This window comes from Pelodiscus sinensis, chromosome 6 (assembly GCF_052426305.1).
Source record: "Pelodiscus sinensis isolate ZL-2025 chromosome 6, ASM5242630v1, whole genome shotgun sequence".
Taxonomy (NCBI): domain Eukaryota; kingdom Metazoa; phylum Chordata; order Testudines; family Trionychidae; genus Pelodiscus; species Pelodiscus sinensis.
In genome coordinates, this window is record NC_143057.1 from 113,591,785 (window position 1) to 113,615,085 (window position 23,301).

Here is a 23,301-nt window from a genome sequence, read left to right on the forward strand (position 1 = left end):
AGCCACCTCATGTAGTGCTACTGTGGAACTACAATCTTCCCCGGGCTTGGGGCAATGTGCTGTTATGCTGGCTCTAGAGAATCCCAAGAGGGATGATGATTAGTCAAATCTGTGCTGGGTGGAGCACGTTACCCCTGTGTTCAGCACAGCTCTCCTAGCTGGAGCATTGCGTTTTGGAGGCACAAAGCCACTATGTACACCCTTCTTATCCCTCCTGCCCACCCAGGTAAGCAATGAATGAAGGAGGCATAGTGGCTGTGCACAGCTTGATGCTCTTCCAGGGCTGCTCCCTGTCGTATGGATAGCCTTAGGCCTTGTTACTCCCAGGCACAAATGGCTACATAATACATATATATTCCCTCCTACAAACTTCTGGAGGAGTCATCATGTTCACACAGAAGTTATTTATTACTGATTGCTTTATTTTCATGTTCATCTATAAAGGTGCTTTACAGTAGGCCTTGAAGTGCCACATACCCATACAATCTTACAGTATTGTACCCATTTTACCCAAGTAGTTAGTCAAAGTACAGGTCTGGCAGGTTGTTTTCACCAAGAGGAGAAATTGATGACATTTTAAAAAGAATGTACAATGTCCTGCTTCCCTGAACACAGAAGAAATCCAACAGCAGGAGACAGAATCTTTGCTCATAGTTCCAAGCCTTCTTCAACCTGCACTCAGTCCAGTATCTCTTAGCCAGAGCAGCACTGACAGTGTGGCCCTGAGAAGAAGCTGAAACAAAAAACAGGACTATGCAGCACTTTAAAGATTAACAAGATGGTTTATTAGGTGATGAGCTTTCGTGGGCCAGACCCACTTCCTTGGATCAAATAGTGGAAGAAAATTGTCACAACCATATATACCAAAGGATACAATTAAAAAAATGAATACATATGAAAAGGACAAATCAAATTTCAGAACAGAAGGTGGGGGGAGGAGGGGAGGTAGATGTCTGTGAGCTAATGATATTAGAGGTGATAATTGGGGAAGCTATCTTTGTAATGGGTAAGATAGAGTCTTTATTCAAACTTAAGTGTAAAGTGTTGAACTTAAGCATGAATGACAGTTCAGAGGATTCTCTTTCAAGTGTAGTCTTAAAAGGCCTTTGAAGCAGGATGCAGGTAATCAAGTCGTTGAGATAATGTCCTTTCTGGTTGAAATAGCAAGAAACTGTTTTTTCTTTGTGATCCTGTCTAATATCTGTTTTGTGGGCATTGATCCTTTGGTGAAGTGTCTGAGACGTTTGTCCAATGTACATAGCAGACGGACACCAGGTACCAGAGTTGGTATTAGTGTGGTATGTCCTGTGGTTGTTGGTAAGAATCATCTTGAGGTTAGGTGGTTGTCTACAGGAGACTATGGGTCTGTCTCTGGTACCTTCCCTTGCAACAAACCTCGTTGCCAGCTTTGTCCACATATTCACTCTGCCGATACCATTATTGGACCTAACCAAGTGAGTTATAAGATCAAGAAAACATATTTCTGCGCATCCAGAAATATAATTTATGCTATCATGTGCTGAAAGCTTCCTTTCTGCTTTCTCTCAGAGTCTCTGATCTTTCTGCTATTTCTGTCACAGACATTCACAAAACTGTAGCCAGTTAATCCCTTTTTGAAATAGAAGGATTCTTTGTTTTAACTACATGAAGGAGCTTAATGGCATCTTACAAATGTAGGTAGTTGTTACACTTTGCGTCAGGGGTTTAACCTAACCCTCAAGACAGTACATATTTTATATATAAAAGTTTGCATATGAATTCCAGGTCTGCAGTTTAATGCTGAAGTTAGGTGTTTTTGCTGAAGTATAGCAACTTTCAAGTCTGTTATTGAGTGTCCAGGGAGGCTGAAGTACCCTCCTACTGGTTTTTGAATGCTACCATTCTTGATGTCTGATTTGTGTCCATTTATTCTTTTGCATAGCGACAGGCTGGTTTGGACATTATACATGGCAGAGGGGCATTGCTGACACATGATAGCATACATTACATTAGTAGATGTGCAGGTGAATGATCCTCTGATGATGTGACTGCTGTGATTAAGTCTATGATGGTGTCACTTGAGCAAATACGTGGACTGAGTTGGCAACAGGGCTTGTTGCAGGGATTGATTTCTGGGTTAGTGTTTCTGTTGTGTGGTGTGTAGTTGCTAGTATTGGACTGGGTCTGAATAGGGAGTGAAAGTGGCTAGCTCAAAACAAAATAGTTATCCTTTTTTTGGTCTTCACACTTATCAAACGTTGGGAGTGGGCCACATCCACCATGACTGAATTGACCTTGTTAGCACTAGTCCGCCTCATAGTGACATAACATACTCATGTGTGCATGTGGGTGTAGCCCAAGGTCCAGTGTGTTTCAGCAGCAGCCCTGGGAACTACAAGTTGTGGACTACAAACTGCGGCATGTTGGGAGAACTTCCTGGTTCCTGCCAGGATGTGCCCTCGGCCCCCAGAAGGGTCTCAGCAAGGACTGTGCTAGAAGCAGCACACAGGCTGCATGCTGAGAGGAGGGGCTGCTGAACTGTTTTCCTGTTCTATGTTTTTTACAGAATAAAGCCTGTTCCTGATGGCTTGTGTGAGTGGGTCTGGTCTGAGGTGCGCGTGCGCGCGCGCGCACACACACACACACACACACACACTCACTCAGGCCTACCCTCCCACAGTGGTGTAAGACCTCACAAGGCTTCTCCTATGCTGAATAACCTCACACTGGGCTAGCCAACAGGAGGGGTTACATGTATATATATATCCACTAAAGTGCAGTTGCAACTTCCTGCAATTGACAAAGTGAGTTCTCGCCCATGAAAGCTTATGCCCAATTAAATTTGTTAATCTTTAAGGTGCCTCCTTGTTGGATTTGTGTTAAAATGAACAGCATGTAATACCCTCACATGTAATGCCATTTTGTACAATGATGGATTAAAACATAGGTTGAAGTGGTTACAAAAAAAGTAACTTGTTACAAATACCCAGTTAGAGTATATGAAAAGGATTGTGGATTGCTGCCTTAGGGGATCTGGCCCAGCTCCCATTCATAGCAATTGAAATATTCCCACTAACCTTTAATGAGAATTGGCTCTCCAGTCTCAGATTAATATGAGTCATGCATTTTGTATATACTTCATCCATTGAGGTTGTCTTTGACTATACTGGGTACCATGACTACCTTGACATCATATTACTACTACTCAGAGCTATTTTTAAAGAAGTGAAAAGTGACTGCAATCAGTTACTTGGAAAAGAATCTGATTGACATGTAACAGTAATAAGCAGGTTCAATAATGAATACAGATGGGCAAAAGTTTTTTGATCCTGCCACAGTCAGAATTCCAAAGAGATTAAGAGTTTGAAATAATGTATTTGTACTTACGGTTACTTTCAACTGAAAATTCACCACTTCTCTGTAAGGGGCTTCCTACATGCATTGATTCCTATTTGATACTATTGAGATCCTATAAAAACTGACCTTCTCCTCCCTCAAGAAAAGTATTTTTAAGTAGGGCTAAGTCATGGGTGATGGGTATAAGAGGCATGAGGAGGTAATGTCTTCCCTGGGTCTTAGTACTCAACTACTTCCCTCTTCCTATATCTATTCTGACCATTCCAGAAGGCTCCCACAATAGGCTGCTGCTGGTGGCAGACTGGTGACTCTTCCCCTCAAGTGGATGTGTTAACTTACAAGTGAAAGCCCCCTAGCTTGCCAGATCTATTAACATAATACTGAACCTGTGAAAGAACCATTAGGCTGTAAAGAAACCATTGGCTATTTGGCCCATTGAGTGTGGCTAGTTCGCTTTAGCAGTAGCTCCTATAGTGGCTACTGCTTCAGAAGCAAGTGGATAAACCATGGCTATAGACAAAAACTTGCTTCTAAAGTCTTCCTGTCCTTTCTTTCCATCCCTATTTTCCTTTCACCCCTATGCTGAAGAGCGCTCTTAACAAGACAACATTCCTTTTCTTCCAGATAGCTGGCCAATTGAGTTTCCCTTTTACTTCTGACTATTTGATTATCTAGTTTACAGAGAACCCTCCACCAAAATCAGTACCTTACTAATATATAAAATCCTTTGTTATGCCTAAAGTCTTTGGAAACATATTTTTACATAATCATACAGTGAAATTTCATAAACATATTTTCTTATGAAAATCAGTTATTCTATGGAGATATAACTACCTAATAAAGTGGAAGGAACCTTGAGAGGTCATCAAGTCCAGCCCTCTACCCTCACAGCAGGACCAAGCACAATCCCTGACAGACTTGCCCCAGATCCCTAAATGGCCCCCTCAAGGATTAAACTTACAACCCTGGGTTTAGCAGGCCAATGCTCAAACCGCTGAGCTATGCCTCCCCCAGGCACCAGTTTAGAAACACAACTTTAAGCACATGGTTTAGTGTTTTTTTGGATCTCTACTTAAATGTGTATCTGCCCACATCTCTGTGTTCTCAGATTTTTTGATAATGCCCCTCTCCTAAAGATGCAAGAACACTCAGCCCTTCCCAGCAGGAAAGAAAAGTTCTATGCAGTTCCAGCCTAGAATAGCTATCACAGGCACAAATAGCAAAAGTACATGAGTGCAGCTGCATTATAGCCTTCTGCTCCATGCCACCACAAGCAAGTCTCCTGGTACTAACTCTAGCATTAGGGAAAGTGGGAGAGAAACTATTAAGCATCTTTTTCTATGGTGAAGCACAGTTATAAAACATTTGATGCTTAATGCCATCCTGTGCTCTAAGCAAAGAGACTGAAGGATCTCCTGTATTTTGTTACAAATTAAAGAGAATCCCACATAAATAAAAGAGACAAGGTGGGTGAAGTTATTCTTTTATTGGACCATGAGAGAGACAAGCTTTCAAGCTATTATCTCCCTCACTTTTTCTCTTTAATAAATATCCTAAGACCCACACAGCAAGTGAAATGCTGCATATATAAATATAACACATATGCATAACTAGCTATTACATTTATATGCACCTATCTAGTAAGTATTCTCCCTTTCAATCAGCTTCTTGGAAAGGTCCTACATGAATTTCCATTACTGATCTTCCTTGACTGAGCACATTGTTCAACCATTGAACAAAACTCACCGTTTAGGTATTCTTCTCACACCCTCTCACCCAGACCTTAGTAATGCCTGCTTCTTCTCTATGCAGTACATTTCTTCTCTATATCACTTGGGGAAAAAAAATGAGGGAACTTTTAGTGTATGTCTGCTGCAATGAAAACCAGTGTAGATGACATGAGGCCAGCACAGCTGAAAGAGAAATTCAGTTCTTCTTAGTAAGGTGAGGCTTGCTGCAGATGGAGCAAATCTCTTCTCCATGTTATCACTAAGCAAAAAGAGGGCTTTATGAATATCTGGATGTATTTAGCAACAGCATAACACTAGCCATGAAATGCTTGTAATATGGAGAGAGAAATTTCTCACTAGATTCGGTACCACATAAAGCAAAATCAGACTGAAGGGACATGTGGCTGCATAGAACAAGCTGTCCTTCATCACGAGGTAATGAACACCCCTCCCCCCACACCTCACAAAATAAATGAAGTATATTAGGGATGGTTTTCCATGCACAAAGAGCAAAACAAATCTCTTTAATAAAGGATAAATAAATAAAAATTCTCCATGAGAAAAACTAGGGTGAAATCATTGGCCCATTTGAAATGAATGGCAAAATCTCCATTATGGTTTCAATACGTCTCTCCTTCTGTTAAACAGACATCTTTAATCCACTTATGGTCCTGTCCCACAGCAGGAAGACTTCTTACTCTTAAATATGCACTTCACCGAAAACAAATCACAACTATCTACACCACTGAAACGAAACAAAATCTCCACTGCATTTCTATGTACAATGTCATGAACACCTGGGCTAAGTATTTAAGTATCAATTTTTTTTTCTTCACTAGACTTAGATTTAATTTTAAAACAGTATCTTAAAGGGACACTGCTCAAAAAGCCTCACTTTTTGGGACAGTCACATAAACTTAAAGAGGAAGAATAGCTATTCTACAGGACATTTAGGTCTTACAGAATTTAAGAATGGCATCTCTGCTGCAGGACTCCATAACACATTGGCATAAAGTTAATAGAACATTATACATTTCTGTATAACATTATTGGTTTAATACCTATTAAACTCTGTAAGAATTTCCCATGGTGAATGTATTGAAAAGAAGCAAAAACATTTTTTAAAGATGAATGCTGATGGATTTTAAAATCCAATATTGCTAGTCTGTTTATTGGGTTTCTGATTGAATGCAAACAAATCATGACTCTTTAATCTGGTTCAGATGATGAATCTTGTTTTATGTGCTCATTTTCTTAACCACATTTCTTGACCTACATTTGACTGGCATTTTTGTGAAAAGTACCAGGATAGCTAACAATTGTATTATAGTCCAATGAATAGATAACCCACTGCTATTCAAACCATCCACTAAAGTATAACTAAAGAATCGTAAGACATAGATTTTAGACTTGCAAAGACAAATCAGATGTCTTTATTTGAAAAGGTCATAGCTGAAGATAGCTAAAGCAATTGTCAGAAAGTGACCAGGGAGGAAAGCACTGGAAAATACTTAAATGATTTATCCACCAATTATCATTCTCTGGACATTATAACAACCTATTGTGATCATGAGCATTCCACTGATTTCCACTGGCAGCCTCACTGCACATGTGTGATATGTATGCAGCAAAACACTGGACATCTGGGGTGAAACAATGAAAGAAACATTTTCACACAATGCTGCATTTGCTACTAAATATAATCCAGTTATGCAAATAACAAATAGTTGCACTAAAAATTGACTCTTAATAAGCTGTAGTTTTGAAAGCAGAGAGGAAGAATATTTGTTTCCATTTTAAAATAATCACAGTTTAAGGTTCCCAATTAATAATGTATCATTTTCAATTTTTCACTGAGGATTTAAATGCACGTGTCTTGGAAATTTATAATCTATGGGGTGCATTCTAGATTCCTGCAATACTGACTAGGTCACTTTTCTGGCTATAGGGAAGCCAAATATCAATGGCCTCCCCAGATCTTTGCTGTATTTAACACTACATTTCCAAATATGACAGTGGGATTTTAGCCTTGTTACTGCCAGTGACTCAATGAGCTAGGATCATGCCCTGGAAGTATTCTGCTGGAGAGCCCCATTGCATCATTCCTCCCAAACAATTTCATTAGGAGGATGCATTTTTCTGCAGCTGCTCTGTCCCATGGTAGATCTCATGCTCTGATTACAGTTGCCTCTAGGACTCCTTGTGAAGGAGGAGATAGTGCTTTCCAGAAGAGATAATATAGCTCTGGGCTTTATCTTTTTCCTTGAAAAGTATGTTGGACCAGATCAGGGATGACATACATATCCCTTAGAACTTAAGCACTGAAACCTCTTTCCTAGCCTTTCAACACTACTCCTATAGAACACCACCAGAGAGTCAGCATTCAGTGATTAAGGATTTTCAGTATCTATTCCACAGGGTGAACCTCCCCAAGATCAAGTAAAAAAAAACCAAAATGAATTAACTAAATTCTTAATTATCAACTTTGTAAAGTCCTATAATTATAAAGACACAATATGACTAGATTGGTAATGCATACATGTTACCTTCAGAGTTATATAGAAGTATAAATGAAGTAGATCTAAACAGGTCAGTCCCCACAGAAAACCCAGTGAGAAATAACTTGAAAGCTTAGATGAAGTTCACCTGGGTCTCATTTAGAATCTTTGTTTATCAGCTCCATCTTCTCTGCTGCAAGTGGAACCCACACAAATCTTTCTCCTTTGCTGGACTGTGGAAATCACTCAGCTAATTAATTAACTGTATAAATAAATAACTCTGTAACAAGAAAAATATAAAACTGAGACAAGCACAACACAAATGACTCTTTCCTCATCACCACATTTAAATGAGAAAAGAGCTCATACACCAGACTAAGACAATTTCATTAAAGTCAAACTTTCAAGGAATAGAATTCGCCTTTCTATAAACTAACACTGCCCGGGCTTCCCTCTGGGAAAGTTAATAATATCATTAACCTGCCACAAAAGATTCAGGGGCAGCCAAAACCAACCTGCTTTTTACTCCTATAGCTGAGCTTTTCCCAACCCGTTGCTAGAAAAGTGGCCAGTGTTCCCTGTAAGCTAAGCACTTCGGTGATCATCCATGAGAGATTCAAAGCCACCCAGATGATTAGCAGAGCACTCACAGCTGGCAGTATGTGTGTCTATTTGTGGTGCACATCTGCACATGCCTTTGTGCACATGACAAAATGTATTCCACACACAGATGGAAAAAGTTAGAGGGAACATTGAGCATGTCCTCAAAGTATCATTCCTGACTATTAGACCTCAGTGGAGTCTTACTCCAGCTACAAGGAGCCTATCAAGCATGCCCAAAACTACCACACACAATCCAGAAACTTCTGGGCATGGAATCCTAATTCTGCATCTACAGAGCAACAGTGACTCAGCGCAACTCATTCCTGTGGCCCATTGTCTTCTCTCTAGATCTCTAAAACAATCTCTCTATTAGGTATGTGGCCTAATTAGCACTATGCATGAACTTCTACAGTTCGAATTTCTCTACTGTGGCACTCTCTGGTCCGGCATGATTTTAGTTAACCAGATGTCTACTTACAGTGGGGGTGGGCAAGTTTCCTATGGTTCCATAAAATTTGTTTACAGCCACCAGTCCTTGCTCTAGTGTTATTTAGCTGTAATTTACCGCTAAATGTCTTCTAAGAGTCTAGTAAGCAGTGGAAGTGTTGGTAATGCTGCTAGATGATATTGACCTCCTGCGGTCCAGCAAATTCTCTGGTTCAGCACTGGTCAGATTCCAATGGTGCCAGACTAGAGAGGTTCAACTGGTAGTTCATTAATATCTTCCCCATTAACGTAGTAGAAGGTGGTTTCCCTAATCACCTTCCATCCTAAACACTATTTATATCACACAACACTATTTGCAGCAAGCGGGTCTTTAATAGCTTAGGGTATTTTTGAACTAGTTTGAACTAGGGTGGTTAATGTAGTCATACGGAGTTGCAAATGAAGCCCGGGATTTGAATTTCCCGGGCTTCATTTGCATAAAGCCGGGCGCCGCCATTTTTAAATGTCCGCTAATGCGGACTACGTGCAAATCCCGGGCTTCATTTGCAACTCCATATGACTACATTAACCACCCTAGTTCGAACTAGGGTGGTAGTGTAGACATACCCTATGACACTACAGTCTTATGATTGTTCCTGCATCTGGGTTTTCTACTTAGTGCCACATTCCCATTCTTGCCAGCTTTCATCCTACTAGCTGTATGCACTTAAGTCTCTAGAGGTATTTGGTGTCTGTGACAGCATATTGTATGGATAACACATTTCTCAGCTGGCTCAATCTCATGTCTGTGCAATGCTCCCCTTTGAGCTATGTTATGTTCAAAGAAAGTTAGATAAAACACATAAATGCTTTAGCTAGAAAGTTGCAACATAACCCTCTTTTATTCCTTAGAATGAAGAGCAAAAACATGAAGAAGAACCTGAAAACAAGGCAAGCTGTTTCCTGAGGCAGAGGCGTGCAATGCAGCTCTTAGTAGTCTGGACTGTCTTTTTCCAGACTGTCTGACTCCAGAATGGCATGCTGGCCTACAAATCCCCACAGCATGAAAGCAGGACCAGGAAAACCCCTCTTAAAGTGATAGCTTGTCATTCCAATTTAGTGATTCCAAAATATAACCTATTGTGGCTAATTACTGATGTCCAGATGGATTCTAAAGTGCTTGTATTAGCAATATGATTCCTTGGCTTATCTTAAACCAAAGCAAAGAGTGCCTTGCAGCCCTGCAGTTGTGAATGAAACACTTTCTTGATTAGCCCAGGTAATGAGGACTAATACATCTCCTAATTCAGGGATGGGAAATCTCAGGCCTCCCAGCCTCAAGCTGCCCTCCCCCCACACAACCCTCGCAGCATAGGAGCCCATGCTGGTGCTCCAGCCCTCCTGGCACCTCCCTGTCTACTAACCTGCTCCCCCATCCCCTCAAGCTCTGGTGTGTGAGGGGAATATCAGGAGTGTCTTTCTCCTCATTCAGGGGCCATGTTAATCGGGGTGGGGGAAGGGTTGATTTTTTTTGGGGGGGAGGAGTTGTTTCTCACCTGTGTGAAGCCCCCAACTGATTTTTTGTGGATCAGCAGTCCTCAACCCAAAAAAAGTTCTCTACCCCGTCCTAATTGTTAGACATTGATTGGTATGTGCCTTCCCAAGAGAAGCTAAGAAACTTCCTTGAAAAGGTATGGATAAATAGGAATATGAGTAGTTTTTACACTTTTAAGAACATTATAAAGAGCAAACTAACAAGAACCATCAACCAAAACAAACTAAAGACAAATCAAATAAACGTGTTAGGGATTCAAAAGAGTTTAAATTGACTAGATAATAAAAAATTATTATTACTAACCTGTGTGGGAATTTGCTCTTCCTGGGTAAAATACAGAATTAAAATATTGCTGGTAATTCCTACCTCAACTGAGATCAGAATGCAATAGAAAGCTCGTGACTGCCTCTCCCTCTTTGGCACACTCCTACTAACCCTTACTTGCATAAGGAAAAAAAATATTCACATTAATAGAGTGTTGCAAGATTGGACATAAGATTTCCTTCCTTTTCAAAAGGGGCTTACATAATTTGGACACACTGCATCTCCATTTTTGGTTGCATATTTAAACAAAATGGAACCTTTAAACTTTGTGTTTCTCTCATCGCTAGTTTAACGGTCTGTCCATAGAGCATGAGCAATGATATCTGGATGGAAGAAACTTATTAAATGCCTTGAAAATTTTCAATAATAATATGTATTAATCTTGTTGCAGCCTTCAGTTTTCTATGGTATGCTATTTGGTGCATAAAGGAATTGTGCCCAAATTCCCCTGGGACCTTCACTTCCTTAAGCAATAAAAGAGGATGTGTTATTGTTTAATAATGGCATACCTAGACACACTCCCTGGCAAAAGGTTCGAAACTAAATGACTGGAAGTATGCAAGTCTTTATTACGCACTAACTAAAACCATACACTGCTTATTGAGATCATAAAACTGATACTTTTTGACAATTGGTTACAATAGTATTGTATCCTTCTCTATGGAAAGTGGTTTTTAGAGTGATGTTACATATGAATCACAGCAGATACAGAAAGTACATAATGATGTTTTTGTCATGGCAGCACTCAAAGGTCACACATTCAAGTTCCATACTTGCACTTGACTAAATAAACCATGCTGATGGGGTAGTATTAGGACCATATAGTATTGCCAGAAGCATTGTCCTTAAGATGAGATGTTAATTTAATGTCCACTATCTCTGTGGATGGTGAGTGCTTAGATGGGAAGTAAAGACCAAATGGCACTTTTAAAAAAAGAATATAACAGGAGGGAGGAATTTTCAGAGGGGGTAACTGGCTATGTAGCAGAGAGCATGAGCATTCAGTCCTGAGTGCTCAAAACGTCATTGGGATTTTCAAAGCCAAGGGTTACTGCTACAGACAGGGGAGCTAAGAGCCTGCACAAGCCCCTGGGCAAGGTGTGAGGGAGCAGTGGCTCCACGCTCCCAGGAGAGGTGGTGCTTTGGGTAGAAGGGGCAGGACTGGGTCAGCCTGGTGGTCTCCACACTGCCTTGTGGTTGTCACGCCCCCGCCCCCCACCCCTCAGAGCCCAATTTTAAGAGCTCAGGCCTCTGGCCGTTGCATCGCTGGACCCTAGGGCAACTGCCCCCTCTGCCTCCCACATTGGCTGGCCTGGGTACAGAAGTTCTGAAAATGTAGCCCCTGATCTTGACATTCAAGCTGTATGGACACACATTCCAGCTGAGCACTAACCACCAGCATCTGCAAAAGGCAGCTGTCACAGAACATACTGTTGTGCTCACATGTTGCTAAATGCAGATTGTCCGTACCCTGCTTTGGTCCTCAAGTACTGAACAGAAAAGCCAACCAAATCAATATGGTGTTTACTGTGTAACAAAAAGCACCCACACAGACTCAAGAAACAAAGATATAACTGCGCTAGCACTACGTTAGTGAAGAGAGGAAATGAATCACATCCCTCACATTATGCCTGGTACAAGAAAAAAATGTTATGGAACAGGACTGTACACCAGATAAAGGACTACCATTTAGCACACAATGCAATAAAAACACAAGTCTGTGTCAGCAACAGGGCTCCACTCATCATGCAGGTGCCTCCTGCTGGCCACCTTGAGGATTAATGCTACAGTCATTATGCCCTATCCTGGTGGTGCCTCACCCACCGTCACTTATGCTCCTAGAATCACATTCCTCCATGGACCAGTCTCCTCTTCCTTATGCAGCCCGTCATCCATGTCATGATCCATGCTTCCCTCTTCCAAGGGCAAGCATTGCAGTCTAACTGTCCTGCCACTTTCCCAGTGGTGACTGCAGCCAATTGTCTGGCCATTTCCTCTTGGCACTAGCACCCTCTTCCCTCCAGGGCCTCAGCCTGCAAATCCCACTAGATATCCAGGAGCTCCTTCTAGATCCACCTCATCCCAGCTAGCAGCACTGCTCTGTCCAGAGTGATAGCTCCTTCTACCTGTCAGGAACTCCATTCTCAAAGAAGTAGCTGACCCTGGTCTGCCCGGGCTCTTTTATATGAGCCAGTGCCAGGTCCTGATTGGCTGCTTCTATCAGCCTCTCTCTAATTGGCTGCCTCCCATCTATTAACCCTTTAGAGGCCACTGTGGGGCCAAGGCCCACTCACAGTCAGGAACCTTCATTTGCCAATATCATCTCAGACCAGTGAGCATGACAATGACCGGATGGATATGTTATTGTCACTTCTGATCTGTGACCTGCCTATGAGACATAGCAGAGTAGAGGGGAATAGAATAGGCTGTAGCGGAATATGTTCTGTTCTTGTTGCAGGCATGCTGAGCAGGGCTAACAATAACTAGGGATGCTATCAGCATAGAACACTGCTCAACATTCTCTACTCACTAGATATCTGCAGTTCACAATACGAACTTTATAATCAAGTTATTTAAAATAGTGATACCAGTTTCACATCATGGCAGAATTTAAGTATAACTGTTCAGGAAATAATATGGCTCTTATCACTGTAGTACCTGATTATAGGTGCTGTACATCAACCACATCAACTTACAGAATATAACCTCTGTGTTCCAAGGACTTAACTGTCCTTCGGACCACTATAAATTATATTTTAAAAGTATAATTAAAATGGAAGAAATATGAATGTGGGCGATTTTAAGCAGCTGTTCGCAGTTTATTCTGAGGATTTATCGGGGGGGTTGCACCTAGTCCTGCATTGTGTGATTGTTGACAGTGCATATCAAGCAGTAAAAATTCAGTTCTGGAAACAAGTGGTAAGAGCAGAATTTACTTCCTAATATTCATGTCCTTTCTGACCTGCTGTATGATTCAAAATCTGCTCTCCATACACAAAAACTAAATTTCACTGAAGGGAAAATTAGCAGAAATGCATCAGATGAAAAGTAACTTGGTGAAGAGGCTTTCAGTTTGGGAACTGGAAAGAAGCCCAGATTTTCTGGGTTTTGCTTTCCATATGAAAGCTCTGAGGCTATGTCTAGATTGCAGGCTTCTTTCGGAAGAAGCTTTTCCGGAAGAGATCTTCTGAAAAAACTTCTTCCAAAAGAGAGTGTCTACACAGCCAAAGTCATCGAAAAAGCAGTCTGCTTTTTCAAAAGATAGTGTCCACACTGAATGGACACTCTCTCATATTTCAGCTGTAATTACTATGGACCAGAGCACCTGTGCTTTTTCCTCTTTCCTCTTCTTTCAAAAGAACACTCTCTTCCCCATCCACACATGCTGTTTTCCGAAAGAGGATTACCAATGTCGGAAAAAACCCTCTGTTCTTTCGATTTTCTTTCAGAAGAACATGATTGCAATGTGGACATAATTGAAGTTTTTTCAGAAAAGCGGCCATTTTTCTGAAAAAACTCTGTAATGTAGACATACTGAGATGGGAATTTTAGTTAATCTAGGCCCTCTTCTGTCCAAACATACACTTCATCCCAGTGAATCAGTGGATTACTGTTGTCAACTTAGAACAAGGGTTTGCCCTTTTTCTTGATTTGAGGGAAAAGAGGATTATGTAGTGAACCAAGACTGGGACTTTCAAAAGTGCTCAGCATTAGCCTAACTCTGATTACTTTGACTTCAGTGGGACCAGAGGTAAACCAATGCTGAGTGCATCTGAAAATCCTATTTTAAGTATTCCTATGCTGAGAGATGCTACTGGCATTAATGGTTTTGTGTGAACTTGTGCCTATCTCATTCTTATCCAAATACCTAGCAGAAATAAAAGAGAGAGTCACTAATTACATGTTTTGCTTTATAGCCAGCAGATACTGCTTGGCTCATTATATGGAGCATGGACTGTATCTTAAAGGGTATGTCTACACAGCAGGGCTCAACTCGAAATAAGCTATGCAAACTGAGCTATGTCAATTGTGTATCTTATTTTGAAATACCTTATTTCGAAATATGGAATATCTATAGAGCACTTATTTTGAAATAGAGCACTCTTCCTCTGACTTCCCTTACTCCCCATACAATGAGGGTTACAGGAGTCGGAGGAAGAAGTCCTCCAGCTTGACAATATTTCAACATTATTTCGAAATAACTGTCTGCTGTGTAGACGCAGACTAAGTTATTTCGAAATAAAGCTGCTGTGTAGATGTACCCTCAGAGTTTTATTCTGCCTCTTATCTCCATAATATCTGAGCCAAGGACACCTGAGGCTACATGAAACAGTCAAGCTGTGTCTACACAGGCGCGATCTTGCGCCAAAGCGGTCACTCTTGCACAAAAACTTGATGCCTGTCAACACTGGCTGTGTGTTCTTGCGCAAGTAAACTGACGTTCTACTGTATAAAATCAGTGCTTCTTGCACAAGAACTATGAAGCTCCTGCTCAGGAATAAGCCCTCTTGCGCAAGAGCTCTTCCAGAAGAGGCCAGTAGTGTAGACAGGCAACATGAATTTCTTGCGCAAGAAAGCCGTATGGTTAAAATGGCCATCAGAGCTTTCTTGCGCAAGAGAACGTCTACACTGTCATGGATGCTCTTGCGCAAAAGCACCTCTCTTGCGCAAAAGCACATGCCAGTGTAAACGCTCTCTTCTGGAAGAGTTTTTGGACAAGAACTCTTCCGCAAAAGAGTTCTTGCACAAGAAGCTGCCAGTGTAGATGTAGCCTCAATGACATTTCTGTGCAAAAGTAATCATTTTATTGTTTTCTTTGACAAATTGCAAACCTGCCATTATCCATTCACCTACTAATCAGCTAAAGCAAAATCAGCAAGAACTACTAAGGGCTGCTTATGTACCTAATGTGCTAAGTGTATATTGCAGCAGTGTTTGAATGAGATTTCAATGCACTTTGTACACATTACTAGACAGCTGGTCTTACACAACATAGCAAAGGATGTTTAATTTTAAATGTGTTATCAAAGCAAAACTGACACTTCTCTTAGTGAGACCAATAAAATAACTTACTCTTTTCAGGACAAGTCATTTTGGAAATATCTTAAAAAGCATTAGTCTGATTTTTTTAAGCTAACCGTAGCTAAACTCTGATTTTTTTAAGCTAACTCTGAAAGCACAGTAACTTTAAATATCTTTAGTTACATCTACACTGGAGGCATGTGAGACTATAACAGGTCTATGAAAAAGGGGTGACAAACTTTGGCATAATTGCAGGTATTTTACATTACAATGGCATCACATTACAGTGAGTAATCATAGTAACTACTATGATTAAGATTGCAACGCAGTTTCAGTTACACCCATTCCATCACATGCTTCCATCTTTTGGTTTTAAGTTCTCTATATATTGACTCAAACAATGTCCTTGATTTTTTGGACGAATTTTCTCTAATTTCTGCTTTAACATTGATCATAAAATAAGGTTCTTTGTAATTTTTTAAATATGAGCACATTCCTTTTTACTGCTTTTGAGTTATGAGAGGGCAGGGAAAATATATAACCTTCTCATAACTATATATATTGACACAGATACATACTTTTTCTCAGGACACTGTTTTCGCATGGCCATTAGGCAAAGCTAGCTGACGTTTGAAACTGGACATGGACACAGCGGTTCCTGAGGACTAGTGTAGTTATTTGGCTTGAAAGAACTACAGTAGCTTTGTATAAAATGCAACAGCTTGCAAACTGTATAGTGAGCATGCACAAAAGGAAGTTTTGTTGGGTTTGGCTAGGTGACAGATTGACATAAATGTGTAACCAGTAATTAATGGACCCCATTCCTGTTCCCAACACATTTCATAGGAAAATTCCCTGTGTCTTCAGTGGTGCTGGATCGCTCCCCGCCCCCCCCCCCCACACCCCGAACAAATTTCTCACTTTAAAAACCTTTGAGTTCTGTTGACAATAATCTGAACTTGCAAAATGCATGACCCTTGAAGGGCTGAGTCTTCAACTCCCAACTAGGGGAACTCTATACAAGTACAACTATCTTGAATGGTGGGAATGCATGCAGCCAAAAAGCAAGTTCTAACTTTTACTTTGGGGGCGGCGGGGGGAGGGGGGGCGATACAAATGAAAGTTTTCACCATAGTTAAAATTACAGAGAAGGCATTTCCACAAAATTCTGAAATACTGTGGGTATGTCTATACTACACAGCTTCACCTTGAGCAGGGGATTGGGTACAGGGTGCCTCTCCTCCACCCAAACTCCCTTTCAGAGCTCACACTCTCTTCTGCACCTCAACCCCCTACCCTGAGCTCCCTTCTGCACCCAATCTCTGTCCCAGAACCTGCACATCCCCCCTAGAAAAGTGCAGTTGTTGACCACTTACCAAAATCTTGGTGTGGTCCTCCCTCAAAAATTATTGCCCATCCCGGCACTAGGAACTATTGCTGATGATTGGGAAGGAGCTACCTTGTCTGAAGTGCTGTCTATTGGGAAAAGAAATTAAGTGAAAGTCCTTTCTGCCAGCCTCTAGTGGTTTTCAAGCTCCAATCTCATGGCTTTTGTTCAAAGAGTGAATTCTAAAGCACTTTGAGGCACCGATTCAAATTGGTTCCTGTGATTTTCTATATAACATTTGAGTGTTCCCAACTATTTTTTCTCTTTGATCTGTCCTGGGAGGTAATATATTCATATTATTTCCATGACTTTTTGCAGTCTTGACTTCTTCAGGCTGTTTCAACCCAATTACTTTATGAGCGATTTTACTGACAAGACTGATCGGTTAAATTCATTGATGTCTGATGCCACCTGCTGGAGGAAATCCTGCAAAGTTATCTGATTCCAGGGAACCTAATCAATGCTCCTTTTGATTTGAGCCTGCCTGTTAGTTGCTCCTGCTAAATTCTTTCTAGGTGAGTTTCTTCAGTTCCTCATAATTGAGTCCTTTTGGACTTTGTTGAAAAATGTATTTAAATGCTCACTTCCTGTCTTTCTGATGCAGAATACTTAAATATTAACTTTAATTTTATATGTCTAATGTTCTTAAGAGTTTGTAGAGTTGCTTTTTTTTCTTTAGCAAGGCTCATAGGCATTGATTTAATATCTCATGGGTTCATCTCTTAAAGGCCACAACTCAGCAAAAGGTCTTAATCATGTGCATAACTTTAGGCACCTGTTGATGCCCAGCCCTAATTGTGTAAACCCCTGAGAGGCATATGTACCATTGTGAATAGGTATCTAACTCTGGGGTTTAGGTGCCTACATCTCAGATTTAGGCTCCACTACAACCCACAAAACTCCTGCTAAATCCTGTATGCTCCTAAACTCACACAATGCCTAAATAATAGCTCTGTGATAACTCATTCCTGTAGAATTTCGTTCACTGGGTGTAACGGAGTTATTGACCAGCCCTGTGCTGCCCCCCACCTATCACTGGGTCTAGGACCATAGTTTTCCCACCACTGGTCTACTCCAGAGACTTGTATAACTGTTCTCTACTCCCTGACCACAACTGATGTCACAGCTGGAGCAGGGGGAATTTTCTTAGTACTTATAGTACTTTTAGACTCTGGGGCAGACTCTTACCACTTTTGCCACAATGACCTACCCAAGGAAGGAGCTACAGACTGACCAAGTGACTTATCCAAGGTCATGGAGGAAGCTTGTGATAGAGCAGGCTATTGAACTGTGTCTCCAGATTCCCAGACTAGCAACCAAACCAATGGACCGTCTTTCGCCTCCTAAGGAAGGAAAGAGAAAAGGTCTCACCTGACATCTATAACAGTGCCCCACACAATGGAAAGAAGGGGGAATTGGCCTATCTACAAAAGGGGAGAAGGGCAAAATAGGTAGTAGGCTGCCATCAAAGACTGACCCCTTGTCAGAATGAGAGTTGGAGGCAGAGTTATCATAGATGGGCTGTTGCAGCTGATGCTCAGATTCTCTCCTACAGCTATGCTCTAGTAAATTCTTTCATGGCCTAACTCTGTGGGCCAGACCACAAAGGGTTCCACTAAACCTCCACTCAGTTAGTGCTGTAAAAGTTCCTTAGGCTCTTTCTGTTTCTGTCTTGAGGTGTGTGCACTGCTGCATCCCCACAGACCTAAGACCCAGAGCAATCTACGTACCAGGGCAGAGAGAATGAGAATGAGACTCTTCCGCCCAGTGGTTAAAGCACTCAAGTGAGTGGTGGCGAATTCTGGCTGAAATACTTTCTTCCCATCAGAAAGTGAGAGAACTGAATTGTGCTCTTCCACATCTTGAGTGAGCACTCTAATAACAGGGCTAAAGGCTTTGGTCTCCTCCCTCAAGCCATTTTATATGAAATGAGACAGGTACCCAATTCATTCTCACAAGAAATGCCTTAGGCACCTAAGCCATCTGATGCAAGAAAGAGAGTCCTTAGCAAGATGGGCACCTTTGTCCAGCCAGACTTATAGAATCATAGAACACTAGAACTGGAAGGGACCTCGAGAAGTCATCGAGTCCAGTTCCTTGCCCTCATGGCAGTACCAAGCATTGTCTAGATCAGTGTTTCTCAACCAGGGGTACTTGAGAGAAGTCTGGGGGGGATACGTCAACACAACTGAAATTTGGAGAACTGAATTTTTGTTTTAAGTTTTACAGTGCTTTATTATTTTTGTACTTTTTACACCAAAAAACTGGTCTAGAAGAGTGTTTTTCAACCTTTTTTAAAATAAAATACCCATTTTAAAAAAAAAAAAATTAAAGTACCCCCAGTACCTACAGTTTTCAGACACACACAATTTTTTTCTACCATTGCAACACATTTGTTTAAACAACTTAATTGTAGCCGGACGGGCGATGACATTTTTGGGTATAAAAAGTACAAAAATAATAAACCATTGTAAAAATTCAGTTTTCTCCAAATGTCAGTTATGTTGACGTACTCCCCAGACTTCTCTCGAGTACCCCTAAAGGTACTCGTACCATTGGTTGAGAAACACTGCTCTAGATCATGTCTAGACTTAGGCACTTATTCTTTGGGAGGGGTGGGGCTTAGGTCAAAACCCTTTCCTCAGCATCTCCCATTGGCTAGCTTAGGCGGCTGAGCATGCCGACTTGTGTGAATTCTATTTTTAGGCACCCATCTTTCTCCATGCGTTGTATAGGATGCGTAGGTGCCCAGCTAAGGGTTGCTCATTCCTTTATTGTTTCAGTAATTTTCTAGGTGCCCAAAATCTAGACATTGCAACACTGAGCATAAGTTCAGGTTCATGCCACACCTCTCTTTCTTGCCCTGGTGCTGGTGTAGTGCTAGATCAGAAGTAGCTGGAGTTTGGTTGGTTGGTTATTTTAAAAGACCTCCTAATCAAGTCCAAACAACACTGCTTTTCTAAATGTCTGCAGTAGAGACTTTCCTCATGCCATTACATGGTCAGATTGTGCACCCAGAGTTACCCTGGTCTTATGGTGACATTACCAAGGGTAGGATTTGTCTCTTTAATATAAGACCTGAGATAATTTATTTTGGGTGAATGTCACCTCTATACACTGGCCCCATGAATCACCAGTCCCTTAAGTGTCACATAACATCTGCACATGTCCCTTCTGTGAGAGTGACTTTCACTCATTGGGGAACAGTGTTCCTCTTCTCATGTGGCTTGAAACCTTTAATGAATCATACATTTCCAGTAAATCCCATGACACACACCCTGAATGAAGTTAGCATTTCAATAACTCATTATTGCTTCTAGTTACAATTAACTGTAGCTGCTGGGGTCTTTTCTATTTAATATTCTATATAATATTTAATAAACTTACATTTTAAAAACATATTTTCTGCCATAATTTACATTCACCAGAGGGGGGCATTGCTGACTTTCTCTTTAGCTAAATTTCCTGTTTCCTTTTTCAATCACTATTTTAATGCAATAATTTTTTAAGGAAGTCAAGGGTTGGTCTTATTGCCTCTCTGTTTAAAATATTTCCTATTTTTAATTAATTATATTACTGTACTACAGGGTTTGGGAATTAAAGCCACTGTACAGTAACCATCTGATTTTGCATTCTCCCATTATTTAAATGGGAGTTTTGCTTTGTCAGTGTAAAAGGGTCTTAATGTGGATGTACATTACATATATACCCACTTTGACACTTCTCTTCACTACCAGAGTGGTATAAATCAACCTTAGTATAACTGCAAAATCAGGCAATAATAGCTTACACATATGGATCTTTGTGGTTTTGATCTGTCATTGTCCACAGACAGAATATTTTTATTTATTCTAGTTTCATCATTCTTCTTGAAATAATAGGCACAAAACCAGTCCTGCACTAAATCCTGAGCTCATAGTGTGTCGCTGACATTTCTTCCTTGATGGCTCATGGAAAACTTAAACTGAACAAGACCAAAACTGAGCTCCCTATTTTTTCTCCAGAATTTCTTCTCTTTTCCCCTTTCCTTGTCACTGTTGATGTCATTATCAAACCCCATGACATGTAAGTCCAAAAATCCAGTGGTTACCTTCAGGGTTGGATTAAATCTTCTGGATTAGATTTTGTGGGGGTGCCTGGATTTGGTATATAGCCAAAAATAAGGGAATCAAAGTACAGGAGGTCTGGGTGGGCATTAGGGTGCATGAAGGGCTCAGGGCTGGGTTATGAGTTGGAATGTGGGGTGATTCCCTGGAACAATTCTCCTTTGGTAGCATAGGTTGTGCATGCCCTCTGATTCTCAGCCAATGGGAGCTGTAGGGGGGAGCCTATGTGCGAGGGAAGTGCACAGGGGGAGATTCAGGTGGGAATGGGAACACAGTAGGTTTAGTGACTACAGCTCCAGGCTAAGGGAGCTCTGCAAAAAGATCTGCACCTTTGCCAGCCCAGAGATCTTTTTGCAGGGCCTCTCTAGTCTGGGGCCCTGGTATGCAGCCTCTGAAGTCCCTTTTTTAATCAGGCCCTAATTATCTTTAACTTTTCCCTCTCCTAAATACTACTAAAACCTCACAGAATTCAAAATCATTTACTTCTTCCTGTGCAATATCTCAAAGTCCTTTTCTCACTGTCCCAACAGCAAAACTCTCTTCCAATTACATATCTCCTATTTTGATATATGCAACTTTCTCCTATCAGACTATAACTTGCACAAAACACATCTCCTGCAACTGGCCAGGGTCCTCCTCTTAGTCTGTTGATATGATTCAATGACCTATTCTTTCTTTGAATCCCTCTCACTAGCTCCCTGTACTTCACTGCATCAATCTCAGTCTTCTTGTCCTTACATTCTTACATCTTAACTCTATTCCCTGCCTACTACTTCACACCTCCCTTACCAGAGAGTTCCAACATAGTTCATCCCGCCAGCCTTGATGCTATATTTGTCTGCCTCACCCACAACCGTCTTCACACCATCTTCCAGAATGCCCCTACACACTATAATGACCTCTCCAGACTGGTTCACCAGGCCACCATTCTAAATTAACCTAAATGCATCTTTAAACCCAGCTTCTGCCAAGATACTCACAAGAAGTGAGTTAACCAGGTACAGTGCAGTCCTTTCACACCTCTCCAGCACACCTCAGCCTGCAAAAAGTACTGTCCAGTCCCCTAGTCCCCTGAAGTATTTATAAAGAACAGATTAATGCAATAAGAGATGGCTGATACCTGTGGTACTATCTGTGGCTCTTTGATGAGCTTTTATGGCTAGAAAACCCAGAGCAGTAACTTTTAGCACCTATGCACATAAAGTTTGACTTTACAGGCAGTCCCCGGGTTACATGGATCCGACTTACATCGGATCCCTACTTACAAACGGGGTGAGGCAACCCCGCACTAGCTGCTTCCCCCGAGCAGACCAGGGAGACGCGAAGCTAGCGCCCCCCCGCCCCCCCCCCCCGCAGACCAGGGAGACGTGGAGCGGCTTTTCTCAGCAGACACCTCAGCTTGAGAATAAAGGACTGAGGGAAGTGAGGTGTGGGAGAATAAAACTGAGCTCTGGAGAAATGTTTGGCTAAAGTTTCCCCTACAATATGTATCAGTTCCGACTTACATACAAATTCAACTTAAGAACAAACCTACAGTCCCTATCTTGTACGTAACCCGGGGACTGCCTGTATAGTCCAGCTCACCAGGTCCTCCTTTCAGCTCTGAACAAAGACAGGGTATAATCTTCTTAGTTAACTGATACTCAAGGAAAATACCATCTGACCTGAGACTGAACAGTGACAATTTCTCTCTCTCTCGCCATTTCACTTTGAGCATTTCCCTAGAATGTTCTCCAATTGCCCTTCTGCTAACAATTTGAAATAACCTGTGTGCATACCTTGATGGTGTGTATCCTTCATACGCTGATAAGCAAAAAAACTTCTCACTGAAATGAAAATCACACCTGCATGTGTACCTAGAGAAACAAACTGTTCTGACGTGTTCTAATTTAATCCCTCCATTAATGTGTTTTACATTATGAGGATTCATATACTGAGCTGACAGATTATTGGTGTGCATGTCTTGAGCAGCTATTTTGGAATCCAAATACCATGAATTGGCATGCATTGTGGAGACCACAGCTAACATGGGGGCCCATCCCATCTATTGGATGGTTGAGGCAGCCCAAAGCACGAGACCTGGGGCAACCACCCCAAACTCTCCTATAGATGGAGGACTCTGGTCTCAGCTGGTGTTGTAGTAGCAAGAAATCCTGAGACTTAAGGCCTTGAAGCAGAAGTCTTCTGTGAGGCCAGAGGCCTGGTGTGAGACCTGAGCTAAAGCAGTGGTCAAAGCTTTACTAACATAAAGCAAAGTCAGACAGTGAACTAGAGGCAGGCCCTGTTCACAGAATCTGGCATGAACAGGGCTGAA

At 41.4% G+C, this 23,301-nt stretch overlaps 1 long non-coding RNA gene across 1 annotated transcript; it reads right to left on the bottom strand.

The window, feature by feature from the left end:
* Positions 1-426: 426 nt before the first annotated feature.
* LOC142829985 (uncharacterized) lies at positions 427-8,276 on the bottom strand. Its single transcript, XR_012904979.2, has 4 exons — positions 8,080-8,276; positions 7,713-7,844; positions 5,083-5,168; positions 427-733 (listed from the first exon to the last, which is right to left on the bottom strand). It is a non-coding gene; the product is annotated as an uncharacterized LOC142829985 (long non-coding RNA).
* Between the last annotated feature and the right edge of the window lie 15,025 nt (positions 8,277-23,301).